This window comes from Macaca nemestrina, chromosome X (genome assembly GCF_043159975.1).
Source record: "Macaca nemestrina isolate mMacNem1 chromosome X, mMacNem.hap1, whole genome shotgun sequence".
Lineage (NCBI taxonomy): Eukaryota > Metazoa > Chordata > Mammalia > Primates > Cercopithecidae > Macaca > Macaca nemestrina.
The window spans coordinates 31,941,018-31,958,352 of NC_092145.1; the positions used below are offsets into that span (position 1 = coordinate 31,941,018).

Here is a 17,335-nt window from a genome sequence, read left to right on the forward strand (position 1 = left end):
ATTTTTAGTAGAGACGGGGTTTCACCATGTTAGCCAGGATGGTCTCGATCTCCTGACCTTGTGATCCGCCCGTCTCGGCCTCCCAAAGTGCTGGGATTACAGGCTTGAGCCACCGCGCCCGGCTGTACTGTGCAATTCTTAGGCTCCTTCCTTTTTTTTTTTTTTTTCCTAACACATCTTTCTTTTTCTTTTTTCTTTTCTTTTCTTTTTTTTTTTTTTTTTTGAGATGGAGTCTTGCTCTGTTGCCCAGGCTGGAGTACAGTGGCACAATTATGCCTCACTGCAACCTCTGCCTCCCAGGTTCAAGTGATTCTCCTGCCTCAGCCTCCCGAGCAGCTAGGACTACAGGCATGCACCACCAGGCTCAGTTAATTTTTGTATTTTGACAGGGTTTCACCATGTTGTCCAGGCTGGTCTTGAACTCTTGACCTCAGGTGATCCACCCACCTCGGACTCATGAAGTGTTGGGATTACAGGGCCACTATACCCTGCCAACACATCTTTCAAATACCACCCTTCCGGTCGGGCGGAAGGGTCACAATTTCTGCTTCGCATTTCAAATAAATGGAACTATATAATATGTGGTCTTTTGTGAGTGATTCCTTCACTTAGCATAATTTCTTTGAGATTCATCCATGTTGTAGCATGTATCAGTACTTCATTCCTTTTTATGGCCAAATAATATTCCATTTAATGGAATAAGTGGAATATTTGGTATAAATATACCACATTTTGTTTATTCATTCATTAGTTGATGGACATGTAGATTGTTTCCATTTTTTCCAAAGTAGCTAGATTATTTCACATTCTCACCAACAATGTATAAGGGTTCCCATTTCTCCACATTGTCAGCAACACTTGTTATGTCTTTTTTGGGCGAAGAAAATCACCTTATTCTAATTAACTCACAAACAAAACAACAACAAAAAAATCACAACAGCTGGTTTAAGGAGGCCACACAAACATTTGACAAGCCCCAAATTCTATACTATCTTAATGAAATTCTACCAAATAAGAACACTCTCTTCTATTGCAATTCTGAAGCAAGAAAGTAATGAATGACAGAGGATTGGTTTAACTGATGGTTTTACACTTTATACCTTCACTATTAAATATATATATGTGTATATATATGTGTGTGTGTATATATATATGTGTGTATATGTGTGTGTGTGTGTGTGTGTGTATATATATATATTTTTTTTTTTTTGAGACGGAATTTCGCTCTTGTTGCCCAGGCTGGAGTGCAGTGGTGCGATCTCGGTTCACCACAACCTGCAGCTCCTGGGTTCAAGTGATTCTCTTACCTCAATCTCCTGAGTAGCTGGGATTACAGGCATTTGCCACCAAGCTAATTTTTAGTATTTTTTTTTTTTTTTTAGTAGAGACAGGGTTTCTCCATGTTGGTTAGGCTGGTCTCGCACTCCCAACCTCAGGTGATCCGCCCGCCTTGGCCTCCCAAAGTGCTGGGATTACAGGCGTGAGCCACTACGCCCGACTATCAATTATATTTTTACACTAAATTAACTTAGTTATGAGAGCTGATTTTCCATTTCTTCAATTTGAACTTCTTGATTAGATAAATCCATTTGCAAGTCTGCACTGCTTCAACACATCATGGAAACCCTCACAGAACTTTGTCTCCCTAATTCTGGGCACATTCCAAAAACCATTTTATCTCATACAAGCAAGGTTACTGCTGCTGGGCCGGCTGGGTTCCCTGAGGCTCCTGGTAAGTGATGTCACCACTTGTGGGCTCAGCATCATTTGCTCCACTGAAGCTCCCATTGATGGCATGACCCAGTGTGTGCCCCATAGCAGAGTCCACAGCCATGCTTGCTGCAGTGATTGCCACCTGGGCCATCAGACCTTGCTGCCGGGGAGTGCAGCAGTAGGAGAGCCAGCTGCAGAGGGTGGGGCTGATGCTGGTGGCTGACCTGCTGGTGCTGGACTGGGTGTAGTTCTTATCTGAGGTGCTCAGCTGGCCAGAGGGGCCACGTGGGGGGTGCAGCTTCAGCTTCCACGTGACGTTGCGAATGTGGAGCGGCTCAGCGTCTAGACTTGTGAAACTCTATCTTTTTAAAATTATAGCTATTCTTCTGCATGTAAAATGGTATCTCGTGATTTTGGTTTGCATTTCCTTAATGATTAGTGATGTTAAACACCTTTATTTTATTTATTTATTTATTTTTGAGATGGAGTTTTGCTCTGTCACCCAGGCTGGAGTGCAATGGCTCAATCTCGGCTCACTGCAACCTCGGCCTCCCAAGTTCAAGCGATTCTCCTGCCTCAAGTAGCTGGGATTACAGGCGCCCGCCACCATGCCAGGCTAATTTTTGTAGTTTTTGGTAGAGACGGGGTATTGCCATGTTGGCCAGGCTGGTTTCAAACTCCTGACCTCAGGTGATCTGCCCGCCTCGGCCTCCCAAAGTGCTGGGATTACAGGTGTGAGCAACCGTGCCCAGCCTTATTTTTTGTTTTTATATGGAGAGAGGGTCTCACTATGTTGCCCAGGCTGGTCATGAACTCCTGGGCTCAAGATATCCTCCCACCTTGGCAGCCCAAAGTGCTGGGATCGTAGGTGTGAGTCACCACATCTGGCCCTGAACATCTTTAAATGTCTTTATCGGCCATTTGTATATCTTCTTTGAAGAAATGTCTACTTAAGCCCTTTGCCGCCCAGCCCCCCACCAACTTTTTTTTTTTTTTTTTTTTTAGTAGGAGTCTCACTCTGTCCCCCAGGCTGGAGTGCAATGGGGCGATCTCAGCTTACTGCAACCTCTGCCTCCCAGGTTCAAGCAATTCTCCTGCCTCAGCCTCCTGAGTAGCTGGGATTACAGGTACCCGCCACCACGTCCAGCTAAGTTTTGTATTTTTAGTAGAGACAGGGTTTCACCATGTTGGCCAGGCTGGTCTTGAACTCCTGACCTCGTGATCTGCCCACCTCAGCCTTCCAAAGTGTTGGGATTTCATGCGTGAGCCACCACAGCTGGTCCCTGGTTATCTTTAGTTATGTGTTGGATATCCTATTTGAATTATCATTATTATTATTATTTTTTGAGATGGAGTCTTGCTCTTGTCACCCAGGCTGGAGTGCCGTGGCGCGATCTTGACTCACTGCAACTGCGTCTCCTGGGTTCAAGCGATTCTCCTGCCTCAGCTTCCCGAATAGCTGGGATTACAGGTGCCTGCCACCACGCCCAACTAATTTTTGTATTTTTCGTAGAGATGGGGTTTCACCATGTTGGCCCAGCTGGTCTCAAACTCCTGACCTCCAGTGACCCACCTGCCTTGGCCTTCCAAAGTGCTGGGATTACAGGCATAAGCTTCTGTGCCCGGCCCTGAAGAATTATTTATAGAAATAATTTGAGACTTGGAATAATATTATCTTTTCCCAGAAAGGATTTTTTTTTGTTTCTTACCAAGTGCCTGGGGCACTAATAGTATGGGAAAACTATGGGATTACCTTATTCCAAGTTTAAATCTTGATATTTTGTGGGCCATTCAAATGATAAATCTGGTCTATGGAGGTCATGAAGGCGAATTTACTTCTGGTTCGTTCTTACTCCTAGGGTGTAGCTATCTAGTTTCCAAACCCAAAGCAAGGAACAGTACCCCTTAGATTCCACCTTTTGCCCCCAGCCCCATAAACCAACAAATGAGCAGCTCAGCTTCTCACATACCTCTTTGGAATGGTCAAACACCTTAAGGTTAAAAGCTATCCCTGCATGCTATGCTAACCTCTCTGGGTTTCTGGCCTCTCTCAAAGCTTGCCTTAGTCATGACTCACCATCTGAAAGCATTAATGATCTGGAAACAAAGCTTGAGGATTTTTCTGTTTCCATATTCCAGAGCGTAGTCCTTTGAGTTCTCTCTGCACAAGAGTGTAATTTGCGCTAGGAGTCCCCTTTGGCTGGTGCACAGCTTCAGCTGCTTTCTTCAGTTCCCAGTGTCCACCCCAAAGCACTGCTTGCCTATCAGTTGTTTCCTGGGGTAGGCAAATGACCCCTAGGGCAAAGACTACGACAGAATCCTAGTTGAGTGTGTGTGTGTGTGTGTGTGTGTGTGTGTGTGTGAGAGAGAGAGAGAGAGAGAGAGAGACACACACACACACACACACACACACAGAGATATTACCCAGAGTCCAGGGTCTACTTTCCTGGCAGCTGCATGTCACTAACTCATTGCCTCGTGTGTCCCTCTCACTTAAGGAACACCTCTTGTTTGGTAAATGCCTCTGGATGGAAGAGGCCCTGGCTCACTTCTTTCTGTTCTGAGCACAAATTACCCTCCCCACCACCCTGGCCCAAGCTACCATCATATGTATCTCCTGGATTTAACTGAGTTCCCAACTTCCACCTTTGCCATTCTATTCTCCTCATAGAAGTGACAGTGATCCTTTAAAAGAATAAATCAGACATGTCGCTTCTTAGTTTAAAACCTCCCAGTGCCTTTTAAACCCACTCAGAATAAAATCCAAAATCGTTCCCATGACCTACAAGGACTTATATATAACCTGGTCCCTGGTTAGCACTCAGATCTTATCACCTGTACTTCAGTCATACTAGCTTCCTGCTGTTCCTCAAACAAGCCAGTCACGCTTGAGCCTTAGGGCTTTGTACTTACTGCCTGCAATGCTCTTTACCTTGATATCCTCATGGCTGATTCATTCACCTCCTTTAAGTTTCTGCTAAAGTTTTACCTATCAGAAAGGCCTTCCCTGATCAGCCTATGTAAAATAGCATTCCTTTCCTTTTATTCTTTATGCTCTTACCTAGGTTTATTTTCCTTATAACACTTGTCACCAATTGTCATATTATATTTGTTTTTAATTTAATTTTATTTTTTTTGAGACAGAGTCTCACTCTGTTGCTCAGGCTGGAGTGCAGTGGTGCGATCTCGGCTAACTGCAACCTCTGCCTCCTGTGTTCAAGTGATTCTCCTGCCTCAGCCTCCTGAGTAGCTGGGACTACAGGCGTGCACCACCATGCCCGGCTAATTTTTGTATTTTTAGTAGAAACGGGGTTTCACTATGTTGGTCAGGCTGGTCTCAAACTCCTAGCCTCGTGATCTGCCCGCCTCGGCCTCCCAAAGTCCTAGGATTATAGGCATGAGCCACCGTGCCCGGCTGTTTTTTTTTTGTTTTTGTTTTTTGTTTTTTGTTTTTTTTTTTGAGACGGAGTCTCGCTCTGCCGCCCAGGCTGGAGTGTAGTGGCCGGATCTCAGCTCACTGCAAGCTCCGCCTCCCGGGTTCACGCCATTCTCCTGCCTCAGCCTCCCAAGTAGCTGGGACTACAGGCGCCCGCCACCTCGCCCGGCTAGTTTTCTGTATTTTTTAGTAGAGACGGGGTTTCACCGTGTCGGCCAGGATGGTCTCGATCTCCTGACCTCGTGATCCGCCCGTCTCGGCCTCCCAAAGTGCTGGGATTACAGGCTTGAGCCACCGCGCCTGGCCCCGGCTGTTTGTTTTTAAAAATGTTGTCTCCCTCCCCAGCTAGATTGTAAACTCCATGAAAACAGGGATATATTCTTGTATGTCCAGCATACAAGAATAAACAGTGCCTTGCACATTACAGGTGACTCATAAATACGATATTAATGAAGAAATTGTGTAACACCTATACAAAGGAGACTAAAATTAATCCAGAGGGACAGCAAAGGATTGAATTTTGCAAAAGTAGTAATTATTCCCAAATTAATTTATAAATTTATCACCATTCTGATTTTAAAACTCCACAGTACTTTTTGGATAGCTGACAAAATCATCTTAAAGATTCATCTGGCCGGGCGCGGTGGCTCAAGCCTGTAATCCCAGCACTTTGGGAGGCCGAGACGGGCGGATCACAAGGTCAGGAGATCGAGACCAGCCTGGCTAATATGGTGAAACCCCGTCTCTACTAAAAAATACAAAAAACTAGCCGGGTGAGGTGGCGGGCGCCTGTAGTCCCAGCTACTCGGGAGGCTGAGGCAGGAGAATGGCGTAGACCCGGGAGGCGGAGCTTGCAGTGAGCTGAGATGCGGCCACTGCACTCCAGCCTGGGCGACAGAGCGAGACTCCGTCTCAAAAAAAAAAAAAAAAAAAAAAAAAAAGATTCATCTGAGTGGAAATATGCAAGAATGTCTAGGAATTTGTAAAAATAAGTTTAATAGAGAAAAATCCAGCTCTACTAGGTATTAAAACTTATTGTAAGGTGACAATTTTATTTTATTTATTTTTTTCAGATGTTTCTGAAAACAAGCTTATTTAAATAAGGGTTTAAATACATTATGGCTGGGGGTGGTGACTCTCACCTGGAACCCCAGCACTTTGGAGTGCTGAGGTGGGAGGCTCATTTGAACCCAGGAGTTTCAGACCAGCCCGAGCCACATAGCGAGACCTCGTCTAGAAATAAATAAATGAACAAACAAGCAAATAACACACAACATTAAAATCAAAGGGAAAAAAAACCCCAAAAACCAGTTTGTTACTGCTGCTAATTTAAGTTGAAAGCTCTATAGCTAGCTAGCTACATGACTGATTTCATCAGTTTGAGGTTTGTTCTCCTATCAAAAGTTTAAGTCTGATGGGAGGTTGGCCTCACATTCCGTTGTTTGGACATCCCTTAGCTAGGATATGTCTGGTCAAAAAGATCTTTGTGGGCCGGGCGCAGTGGCTCACGCCTGGAATCCCAGCACTTTGGGAGGCCGAGGCGGGCGGATCACGAGGTCAGGAGCTCGAGACCATCCTGGCTAACACAGTGAAACCCGGCTCTACTAAAAATACAAAAAAAATTGCGGGCCGTGGTGGCCGGCACCTGTAGTCCCAGCTACTCGGGAGGCTGAGGCAGGAGAATGGCGGCAACCCGGGAGGCGGAGCTTGCAGTGAGCCGAGATCGTGCCACTGCAGTCAGCCTGGGCGACAGAGCGAGACTCTGTCTCAAAACAAATAAATAAATAAAAATAAATAAATAAAAAACATTTGTGGCAAGCCAGATATCCTGTCACCTCACCAAAGGGTTAGGTTGGAGACATCAGGGGATCTTTCTTTTACCACCAAAGGCTCCCTCTAGTGGTACTGCTGCTGTTGCTCTCAGCAGGTGGTGACATTCTCTTAGGGCAGGGAACTGCAGAGAAGGAGCTGAGGAGCTTCCGGCCAGACACAGCCTAGTCGTCTGTGATCTTAGGACTCTGGGCTTGGGTGAAACATCACGTTATTGCTTTGTTTCAGGCTTGATACTACCAGTTGCCTACTCCTTGACCTCTGTTTAAATGAGGAACTTCAAGAATAGACAATTTCACGTGCGTCCGTGTGAAGAGACCACCTAACAGGCTTTGTGCGAGCAATAGAGCAATAAAGCTTTTTAATCACCTGGGTGCTGGCGGGCTGAGTCCGAAAAGAGAGTCAGCGAAGGGAGATAGGGGTGGGGCCGTTTTATGGGATTTGGGTAGGTAGTGGAAAATTACAGTCAAAGGGGGTTGTTCGCTGGCGGGCAGGGGCCGGGGACACAAGGTACTCAGTAGGGGGAGCTTTTTTTTTTTTTTTTTTTTTTTTGAGACGGAGTCTCGCTCTGTCGCCCAGGCTGGAGTGCAGTGGCGCGATCTCGGCTCACTGCAAGCTCCGCGTCCCGAGTTCACGCCATTCTCCTGCCTCAGCCTCCCGAGTAGCTGGGACTATAGGCGCCTACCACCACGCCCGGCTACTTTTTTGTATTTTTAGTAGAGACGGGGTTTCACCGTGTTGGCCAGGATGGTCTCGATCTCCTGACCTCGTGATCCGCCCGCCTCGGCCTCCCAAAGTGCTAGGATTACAGGCGTGAGCCACCGCGCCCGGCCTGTAGGGGAGCTTTTGAGACAGGATGAGCCAGGAGAAGGAATTTCACAAGGTAAGGTTCACAAGTTAAGGCAGGAATAGGCCATTTACACTTCCTTTGTGATTCTTCAGTTGCTTCAGGCCATCTGGATGTACACGTGCAGGTCACAGGGGTTATGATGACTTAGCTTGGGCTCAGAGGCCTGACAGACAACATGACTCTTTTCAGTTTATTGCATGAAGGAGTTACATTAGTACAAATTAAAAGTAGATCACAGCCAGGCATGGTGGCTCACGCCTGTAATCCTAGCACTTTAGGAGGCCCAGGAGGGTGGATCACCTGAGGTTAAGAGTTCGAGACCAGCATGGCCAACATGGTGAAACTTCGTTTCTAATAAAAATACAAACATTTGCCAGGAGTGGTGGCAGGTGCCTGCAATCCCAGCTACTTGGGAGGCTGAGGCAGGATAATTGCTTGAACCCAGGAGGCAGAGGTTTCAGTGAGCCAAGATCATGCCACTGCACTCCAGCCTGGGTAACACAGTAAAAACCCCATCTCAAAAAAAAAAATTTTTTTTTTAAATTAAAAGATTAGGCGGTTATGGTGGTGCATGCCTATAGTTCCAGCTACTCTGAAGACTGAGGCAGGAGGATTGCTTGAGCCCAGGAGTTCGAGGCTACAGCGAGTTATGATCACACCGCTGCACTCCAGCCTGGGTTACAGAGAGACTATCTCTTAACTGCAACAGCAAGGACAACAACAAGAAGAAAAAAAAAAAAAAAAAGCAGGTGAGGGGTTTCTAAGCATGACAAAAGCCAAGAAGTTTTTTGTTTGTTTGTTTGTTTTTGAGATGGGGTCTTTCTCTGTCTCCAGGCTGGAGTGTGATGGTGCGATCATTGCTCACTGCAGCCTCGGCCTTTTGGGCTCAAGCTATTCACCCAACTCAGCCTCCTGAGTAGCAGCGACTACACTTCAGGTGGGCACCACCATGCCCGGCTTTTTTTTTTTTTAATTTTTAATTTTGTAGAGACAGGGTTTCCCTACTTTGCCCAGGCAAGTCTTGAACTCCAGGGCTCAAGTGATCTTCCTGCCTCAGCCTACCAAATTACTGGGATTTCAGGCATGAGCCACCATTCCCGACCCCAAGAAGCTTTGAAGGAAAAAAAGATGTAAATTCAACTACACTAAAAAAAAAAAAATCTTGCACAGCATAAGGCAGCACAAATAAATATTTTAAAAAACAAATTGTGAATAAATACTTGCACTACAGGCCAGGCGCGGTGGCTCACGCCTGTAATCCCAGCACTTTGGGAGGCCAAGGTGGGCAGATCACGAGTTCAGGAGATCAAGACCATCCTGGCCAACACGGTGAAACCCCATCTCTACTAAAAATACAAAAAAGCAGCTGGGCGTGGTGGCGGGCGCCTATAGTCCCAGCTACTCGGGAGGCTGAGGCAGGAGAATGGCATGAACTCGGGAGGCGGAGTTTGCAGTAAGCAGAGATCAGGCCACTGCACTCCAGCCTGGGCAACAGAGCAAGACTCCATCTCAAAAAAAAAAAAAAAAATTTGCACTACATATGAGAGAGAAAATCTTATTTACTTAATACAAAAAAATTTCTTACAAATCAATGACCAATGACGCATTAGAAAAATAGACAAAGGTTATGAGAATATACATATGCAGATGGCTAATGCATGAAAGACACTGAACCTCATTAATAACCAAATAAATGCTAATCAAAATATTTCTTTATTTTTTTTTTTTTTTGAGACGGAGTCTCGCTCTGTCACCCAGTCTGGAGTGCAGTGGCCGGATCTCTGCTCACTGCAAGCTCTGCCTCCCGGGTTTAAGCCATTCTCCTGCCTCAGCCTCCCGAGTAGCTGGGACTACAGGCGCCCACCACATCGCCCGGCTAGTTTTTTGTATTTTTTAGTAGAGACGGGGTTTCACTGTGTTAGCCAGGATGGTCTCGATCTCCCGACCTCGTGATTCGCCCGTCTTGGCCACCCAAAGTGCTGGGATTACAGGCTTGAGCCACCGCGCCTGGCCCCTCTAATCAAAATATTTCATTTGATCTGTCAGATTAGTAAACATTTGAAATATTGACAGTTTCCAGGGTTGGCTTGAATATTGATAAATAGCCATTCTTTTAACACTGTCTGTAGGATTATACATTGGGTTAATATTTTGATGCCATTTTATCAATATCTATAAACATTTTAAAGGTATAGACCTTTTTTTTTTTTTTTGAGACGGAGTCTCGCTCTGTCATCCATGGTGGAGTGCAGTGGCGCAATCTTGGCTCACTACAACCTCCGCCTCCTGGGTTCAACCAATTCTCCTGCCTCAGCCCCCCGAGTAGTTGGGACTACAGGCGCATGCCACCATTCTCGGCTAATTTTTTGTATTTTCAGTAGAGACCGGGTTTCACCATGCTAGCCAGGCTAGTCTTGAACTCCTGACCTTGTGATCCGCCCTCCCCGGCCTCCCAAAGTGCTGGGATTACAGGCGTGAGCGACTACTCAGGGTCGGTATAGACCTTTTGATCTAGCAACTACACTTTGGTGAATATATCTTGTAGAAATACTTAAAAACGGATACATAGTAATGATCATTGTAGAATTATTTGTAACGATGAATACTTGAAGGAAGAAGCCCTAAATATAGGGCACTGGTTAAATAATTTTTTTTTTTTTTTTTTTTTGAGACGGAGTCTCGCTGTGTCTCCCAGGCTGGAGTGCAGTGGCGTGATCTCGGCTCACTGCAAACTCCGCCTCCCGGGTTCACGCCATTCTCCCGCCTCAGCCTCTCAAGTAGCTGGGACTACAGGCGCCCGCCACCACGCCCGGCTAGTTTTTTGTATTTTTAGTAGAGACGGGGTTTCACCATGTTAGCCAGAATAGTCTCGATCTCCTGACCTCGTGATCCACCCACCTCGGCCTCCCAAAGTGCTGGGATTACAGGCTTGAGCCACCGCGCCTGGCCTGGTTAAATAATTTATAGTAATCCATGTAGTACAAATGACAAAACCATTAAGAAAATTAATAAACTATTTTTTTTGAACACTTTTAGGTCTACGAGGAAAATTGAGTGACCACAACTTTCTCTTGGTATTGTAGGGATAAAAACCTTCTTCTTCGCTAATGCTTTCTCATGGAGTGCTAAATGTTGATATGAATATAAGTCATGGTTGTATCAGAGATTGGCTCCTAGTAAATTAAGTGATGGTACGATGGCCTTGATTTTAAAAGGTGCTTTTACTTGATGTGGTGAAAGTTGGTATGGGTTTTATTCTGGTGCTATGAGTAGGGATCTCAGTAGTACTACCTTATGGTTTTCTTGAGTAATCAAAAGAGTGGTGATGTAATTCCTCATTTTTTTTTGTTTTTTTAGATGGAGTTTCACTCTTGTTGCCCAGGATGGAGTGCAATGGGATGGTCTTGGCTCACCGCAACCCCCACCTCCCAGGTTCAAGTGATCCTTCTGCCTCAGCTTCCCAAGTAACTGGGATTACAGCCACCACCCCCGGCTAATTTTTGTGTTTTTAGTAGAGACAGGGTTTTACCATGTTGGCCAGGCTAGTCTCAAACTCCTGACCTCAAGTGATCTGCCTGCCTTGGCCTCCCAAATTGCTGGTATTAAGCCCGGCCATAATTCTTCATCTTATTGCAGCCTTTTTACTGTATGGTGAGTGGTGGCATGGGTACAGGTTCAGCTCTAAATGTTGGTTGTATTGCATTGTGGTTAAAAATGTAGCTCTGGTTTGGACTGCATTTTTGACTGCAATGTACGCTGGAGCTGAGTAGCTTGCCTTCTGGAATTTGCTGCCATCCTCACCACTCATACAGTGAATACTTATGCAGTTATACTTGGTCCCTTCCTTCACATACTTACCTGCTTGACCCTAGTCTTTGAGTTTGCCACCCCTGCTTCAAGTATTTCAGTTTAGTCATTAAGATGTTGGGCCAGGCGTGATGGCTCATGTCTGTAATCCCAGCACTTTGGGAGGCTGAGGCAGGTGGATCACTTGAGGCCAGGAGTTCGAGACCAGACTGGTCAAAATGGCAAAACCCCGTCTCTACCAAAAATACAAAAATTAGCCGGGTGTGACAGCACATTTGACTCACTCTGTTTATTCTACCCTCAACAGGGACTGTGCAGATATGCTGCAGTGACCACTCTGTAACAATGCAACCCCATCAAACTCATGCCTGCTTTCTCTAACCCCACAATTGGAAGGGAACTCTGATTTGATAGTATCCTGGGCCCCAGTGAATGACTCATTGCATAGGTCTTCTCTGTTTCTCACTCCCCTCTCACTGGTTTGACAATCTGCTTGTTGGCACCCTTCTTCTCTCTGGGATCTATGAGTAATAAACTCCTTTTGTTTTTCATGTGTTTTTGTTGTGTTGTCTTCTCTGTACCTCACCTGACTGACACACACAGACCTAATTTTACTCCCAGTGAAAGCTCTCCTAAAGAGTGGCTATCTTGGCAGGAATAAACTGAACACAAGTCAGGCAAGAACCTCAAGGGCAGTTGACAGTATAAACAAGTTTCCTATGAGAGGGACACCTGACCGTGGGTCAGATACCTAGGTATTAGTCCATCTGATAGGATAGAGAAGTATCCTGTGAAAGGCACAGTGTAAATATCCGCAAAGAATCCCCTGGAACCTGATCAGGGCAGGGCTAGAGTTTATACTTCCTCTGCAGAGAAAGATCTCAAGATCAAACTAAAGAGAAATACAACATAATTTTTAGGTCTTGGAAAACCAATAGCAATGCTATTCCTACTTTCTTTCATTCTTCTCTTTGAAATTAGCTTGGCTGCAATGTTTCTATAGTATGGAAGGTTAAACAAGGAAATAGTATCCTCAAGTTCTGGGATGATAAAAGCTTGAATAAATGTTCCTGATACACTCTTCCTCCTGAATCCTGCTGGAGAGTAACTCAACAGTCAGGATAGGTAGCATGATGGAGCCTAAAATCTGTATTTAAGGCTATATTTCTTTTAGTATTTTCTTTTTTTTTTTTTTTTTTTTTGAGACAGAGTCTGGCTCTGCCGCCCAGGCTGGAGTGCAGTGGCCGGATCTCAGCTCACTGCAAGCTCCGCCTCCCGGGTTCACGCCATTCTCCTGCCTCAGCCTCCCGAGTAGTTGGGACTACAGGCGCCCGCCACCGCGCCCGGCTAGTTTTTTGTATTTTTTAGCAGAGACGGGGTTTCACCGTGTTAGCCAGGATGGTCTCGATCTCCTGACCTCGTGATCCGCCCGTCTCGGCCTCCCAAAGTGCTGGGATTACAGGCTTGAGCCACCGCGCCCGGCCTCTTTTAGTATTTTCTAGTGGGGATGGAGAGTAGATTTGAGTAGCATCCAGCCTATGACTGCATAAGGCAGTGATGTTAGCATCTGACCATTTCTGCCCAATGTGGGACACTTCATTTTATTTTTTAAATTTATTCTAAATTAAATTAAATTAATTAATTTATGTTTTGTGACAGGGTCTCACTCTATCACCCAGGCTGGAGTTCAGTGGCGCGATCTCGGCCCACTGCAGCCTCTACCTCCTAGGTTCAAGTGATCCTCCCATCTCAGCCTCCTGAGTAGCTGAAACTACAGGCATGCACCACCACACCTGGCTAATTTTTGTATTTTTTGACGGAGATGGGGTTTTGCCATGTTGTCCAGGCTGGTCTCAAACTCCTGACCTCAAGTGATCCACCCAACTCAGCTTCCCAAAGTGCTGGGATTACAGGCGTGAGCCACCACGCCTGGCCAGTGAGACACTTCAAATAGACAATTTTGGCTCTGGAGTTCCCCTGCTGAATTGGCTGAGACTGATCTGCTTAGTGCCAGGAGAGAGTCAAGGAGTAGTGGTAAGGGCAGGGTATCTCTCTTAAAACCTTGGAGGGGGGGGCGTGTGTTACAGCTCTTTTAGAATTTGTCTAGCAGGCTTTCCAGTAAACACCGGAAAGCCCTCAATGAATTAAAAAAAAAAAAAAAAAGAAAGAAAGAAATCTGGAACAAAGACTGATTCTGCTGTATGAAGCCTGTTCTATGAAGGTTCAACCTGCTCACCTGCCTTCCTGAAGACCTAAGGGAACTGACCGATTCACATGACCATGATGGAACTTGAGGAAAATTATTTTGCTGGCCTGAATTACTTTCAGCTCCTATGATTGGAAGAGATTGCCACGTATGCTCAGGGAGGCTTGGGGCAAAGAGGCTTCCTTCCTATGTCTCAGCAAAGGCATTATATCTCTTCATCTAGTTTACTTCTCACATACAACAGCAAAAACTACTTAGTCTTCCACCATTCACTGGTTTACCACTGTTCAGGAGACCCTAATCTGACCTAACTGCTAATAAGTCAAAACCATGAGCAGGTAAGGAGAAATGACCCCTTTGAGGACATTTGTTAACCAGAGGGAGGAAGACTAACTCACACAACTAGACAGATGGCTTCTATTGATGCAGAATCACAGGAAGAGTCAGAGAGAATTAGTAAATGATTAAACAAGTTAATATTTGTAAAATGTTTAGAACAGTGCTTGGCGTATTTTATATACATGTGTGTCAAATGATAAAGTGTAACAAGTAATGAAAGCTCTCAAGGATGTGCAGTTAGAGCACAATAAAAAGACATTCTAGAACTGGAAAACATGATTTCAGAATTTAAAAAAATTAGTGCAAAAACTGGAAAAGAGGATGATCCTTAACTGAGAACCAAATTAGTAATCTGTAAGATCAAGCGGAATAAATAGCTTTCAACAGAGAACAAAAATGTAAAGAAATAGAAATCATTGAGGATTAAGAAACTCAGGAGATCTGTTGTGAAAATGATAGGAGTCCAGAAGGACAAAGTGAATATAAGGAAGCGAAAACCTAACTAGATAAATAATAGAAGAAAATTTCCCTGAGATGAAGAAAGATTTGGGTTTGCAGATTAAAAGTGTTCACTGAGTCATATGAATGATAATCAAAAAAGACACACATCAAAATTTATCCTTGTGAAATCCTTGAATTCCAAGTATAAAGAGAAACCCTTGTTAAGTTTCCAAACAGAAAGAACACATTCTGGCTTCCAGCTGGCTTTGGCCACTGGGAGGCACTGGTAAAAGGCTGAAGACTGGGAACAAGTAGAAGCTTGGATATTTCCGTAGACCTTCCTCTCTGTGTTGGGTAATATGTCTGGTACTGGTTGCAGCTCCTCTGTAACCCCAGATCCTGCCAGACAGGCTTGCACTGGATAACCCTGATTCTTGGGCTCTGGTAACACCACTTTCTTCCCCTCCCTTCTTTCCTTTCCTTTCCTCTCCTTCCTTCCTTCCTTCCTTCCTTCCTTCCTTCCTTCCTTCCTTCCTTCCTTCCTTCCCTCCCTCCCTCCCTCCTTCCCTCCCTCCTTCCTTTCTTTCTTCTTTTATTATTTTTTTTTTTGACAGAGTCTCGCTCCCAGGCTGGAGTGCAGTGGCGCGATCTCAGCTCACTGCAAACTCTGCCCCCCACCGTTCACGCCATTCTCCTGCCTCAGCCTCTCGAGTAGCTGTGACTACAGGTGCCTGCCACCACACCTGACTACTTTTTTGTATTTTTAGTAGAGACAGGGTTTCACCATGTTAACCAGGATGGTCTCGATCTCCTGACCTCGTGATCTGCCTACCTCGGCCTCCCAAAGTGCTCGGATTACAGGTGTGAGCCACTGCGCCAAGTCTTGTCTTGTCTTTTGTTTTCTCTTCTTTCTTTTTTTTTTTTTTTCCCAGGGTTTCACTCTATCACCCAGGCTGGAGTGCTGTGGCGCGATCACAGGTCACTGCAGCCTCAACATGTCCAGGCTCAGGTGATCCTCCTGCCTCAGCCTCCCAAGTAGCCAGGACTACAGGTGTGCACCACCATGCCTGGCTAGTTTTTTTTGTATTTTAAAAATCTACAGGCCGGGCGCGGTGGCTCAAGCCTGTAATCCCAGCACTTTGGGAGGCCGAGACGGGCGGATCACGAGGTCAGGAGATCGAGACCATCCTGGCTAACACAGTGAAACCCCGTCTCTACTAAAAAATACAAAAAACTAGCCGGGCGAAGTGGCGGGCGCCTGTAGTCCCAGCTACTTGGGAGGCTGAGGCAGGAGAATGGCGTGAACCCGGGAGGCGGAGCTTGCAGTGAGCTGAGATCCGGCCACTGCACTCCAGCCTGGGCGACAGAGCATGACTCCGTCTCAAAAAAAAAAAAAAAAAAAAAAAAAAAAAAAAAATCTACAACACAGAAAGGTACAAAACAGTGGAATACCATCTGCAGAAAATTGGGAGAAAAGAACTGTTAATTAAAAATCCTGTATCTTGCTCATATTCTGTCTCGGGCTCTTCCTGAGTGATTACGCTGATGCAGAGGGCCCCCTGGCAAGGAACTGAGGCCTTTAGTCCAACAGCCAGCAAGAAGCTGCATCCTTCCAGCAACCATTTGAGTTATTTTGGAAGTGCATCCTGTCACAGTGAGCCTTGAGATAAGACTGCAGCCCCAGCTGACACCTTGATTGCAGCCTGTGAAAGACCCTAAATGGACACCTTGATAGCAATCTTACAAGAGAACCTGAAGCAGAAGACCCAGTTAGGTCAGGCCTAGAGTCCTGACCTACAGAAACTGTGAGGTTATAAATGTGTTGCTTAAGCCATCAAGCTTTATTAGAAAAAAGTGGAATTCAAGATCAAATGCATTAAACAAGACAAAAAGGGGGCATAAATGGTTCAATCCTTGTTGAAGTGATGAATCACAAACTTTTATGTACTAAATTATTATAGCAGCTTAATATTTACAGCAAACTCTCAGAAACCCAAGAATATTTTGATAGAAAACCACCACCATAATGGGAGATTATAATATATCTCCTTCAGAACTTGAATGATCAAGTAGATGAAAAATAAGCTAGAGAATAGATGATTGAATAATGTGACAAACAAGTTCAACATATAATCATATATATGTATATTTCCACACACATTTTAAAATGTAAACTATTTTGTTTTCCAGCTCTTGGGAACTTGGAAAAAAATTTTTTAATGTAAATTATGTTCTAATGTCCATCGACTGTGTGCTTCATCACAGAGGAAAACGTCATGAATTTAAAGAAGCAGCGATTTGTAGAGGCTACACCTTCTCATTATAATCCACTAAAATTTAAAATAAATAATAGAAGATGGTCAAAATATCTTTACTACTTAGAAACTGAGGAACAGTCCCCTAGATACCCCTAGATCATGGCTGGGTACAATGGCTCGTGCCTGTACTCCCAGTACTTTGGGAAGCCAAGGTGTGAGGATTGCTTGAGACCAGGAGTTTGATACCAGTCTGGGCAACATAGCGTGACTCCTGTCTCTACAAAAATTTTGTTCAAGATCGAAGCCTGGGCAACATAGTGAGAGCCCATCTCCAAAAAAAAAAAAAAAAAAAAATAGCCAGGCATGGTGGTGCATTCCTGTAGTCCCACGTACTTTATTTTTTAATTTAATTTTATCTTATTTATTTATTATTATTATTATTTTGAGATGGAGTC

At 44.9% G+C, this 17,335-nt stretch overlaps 1 long non-coding RNA gene, 1 other non-coding gene and 1 pseudogene across 2 annotated transcripts in view; 2 read left to right on the plus strand and 1 right to left on the minus strand.

Annotated features, from left to right (window-relative positions):
- The window catches only part of LOC105468435 (uncharacterized), a 96,892-nt gene extending 84,744 nt beyond the window's left edge, over positions 1-12,148 (plus strand). The window contains exons 3-4 of the long non-coding RNA XR_011618280.1: positions 11,187-11,261; positions 11,944-12,148. This is a non-coding gene — a long non-coding RNA (uncharacterized lncRNA). The remainder of the gene's footprint in view (positions 1-11,186; positions 11,262-11,943) is intronic.
- Positions 1,529-6,599, minus strand: LOC105468559 (coiled-coil-helix-coiled-coil-helix domain-containing protein 2 pseudogene; annotated as a pseudogene).
- Positions 12,149-13,712: 1,564 nt separating the features above from the next.
- Positions 13,713-13,774, plus strand: LOC112424417 (U7 small nuclear RNA). Its single transcript, XR_003015163.1, has one exon. It is a non-coding gene; the product is annotated as a U7 small nuclear RNA (small nuclear RNA).
- The last annotated feature ends 3,561 nt before the right edge of the window (positions 13,775-17,335 follow it).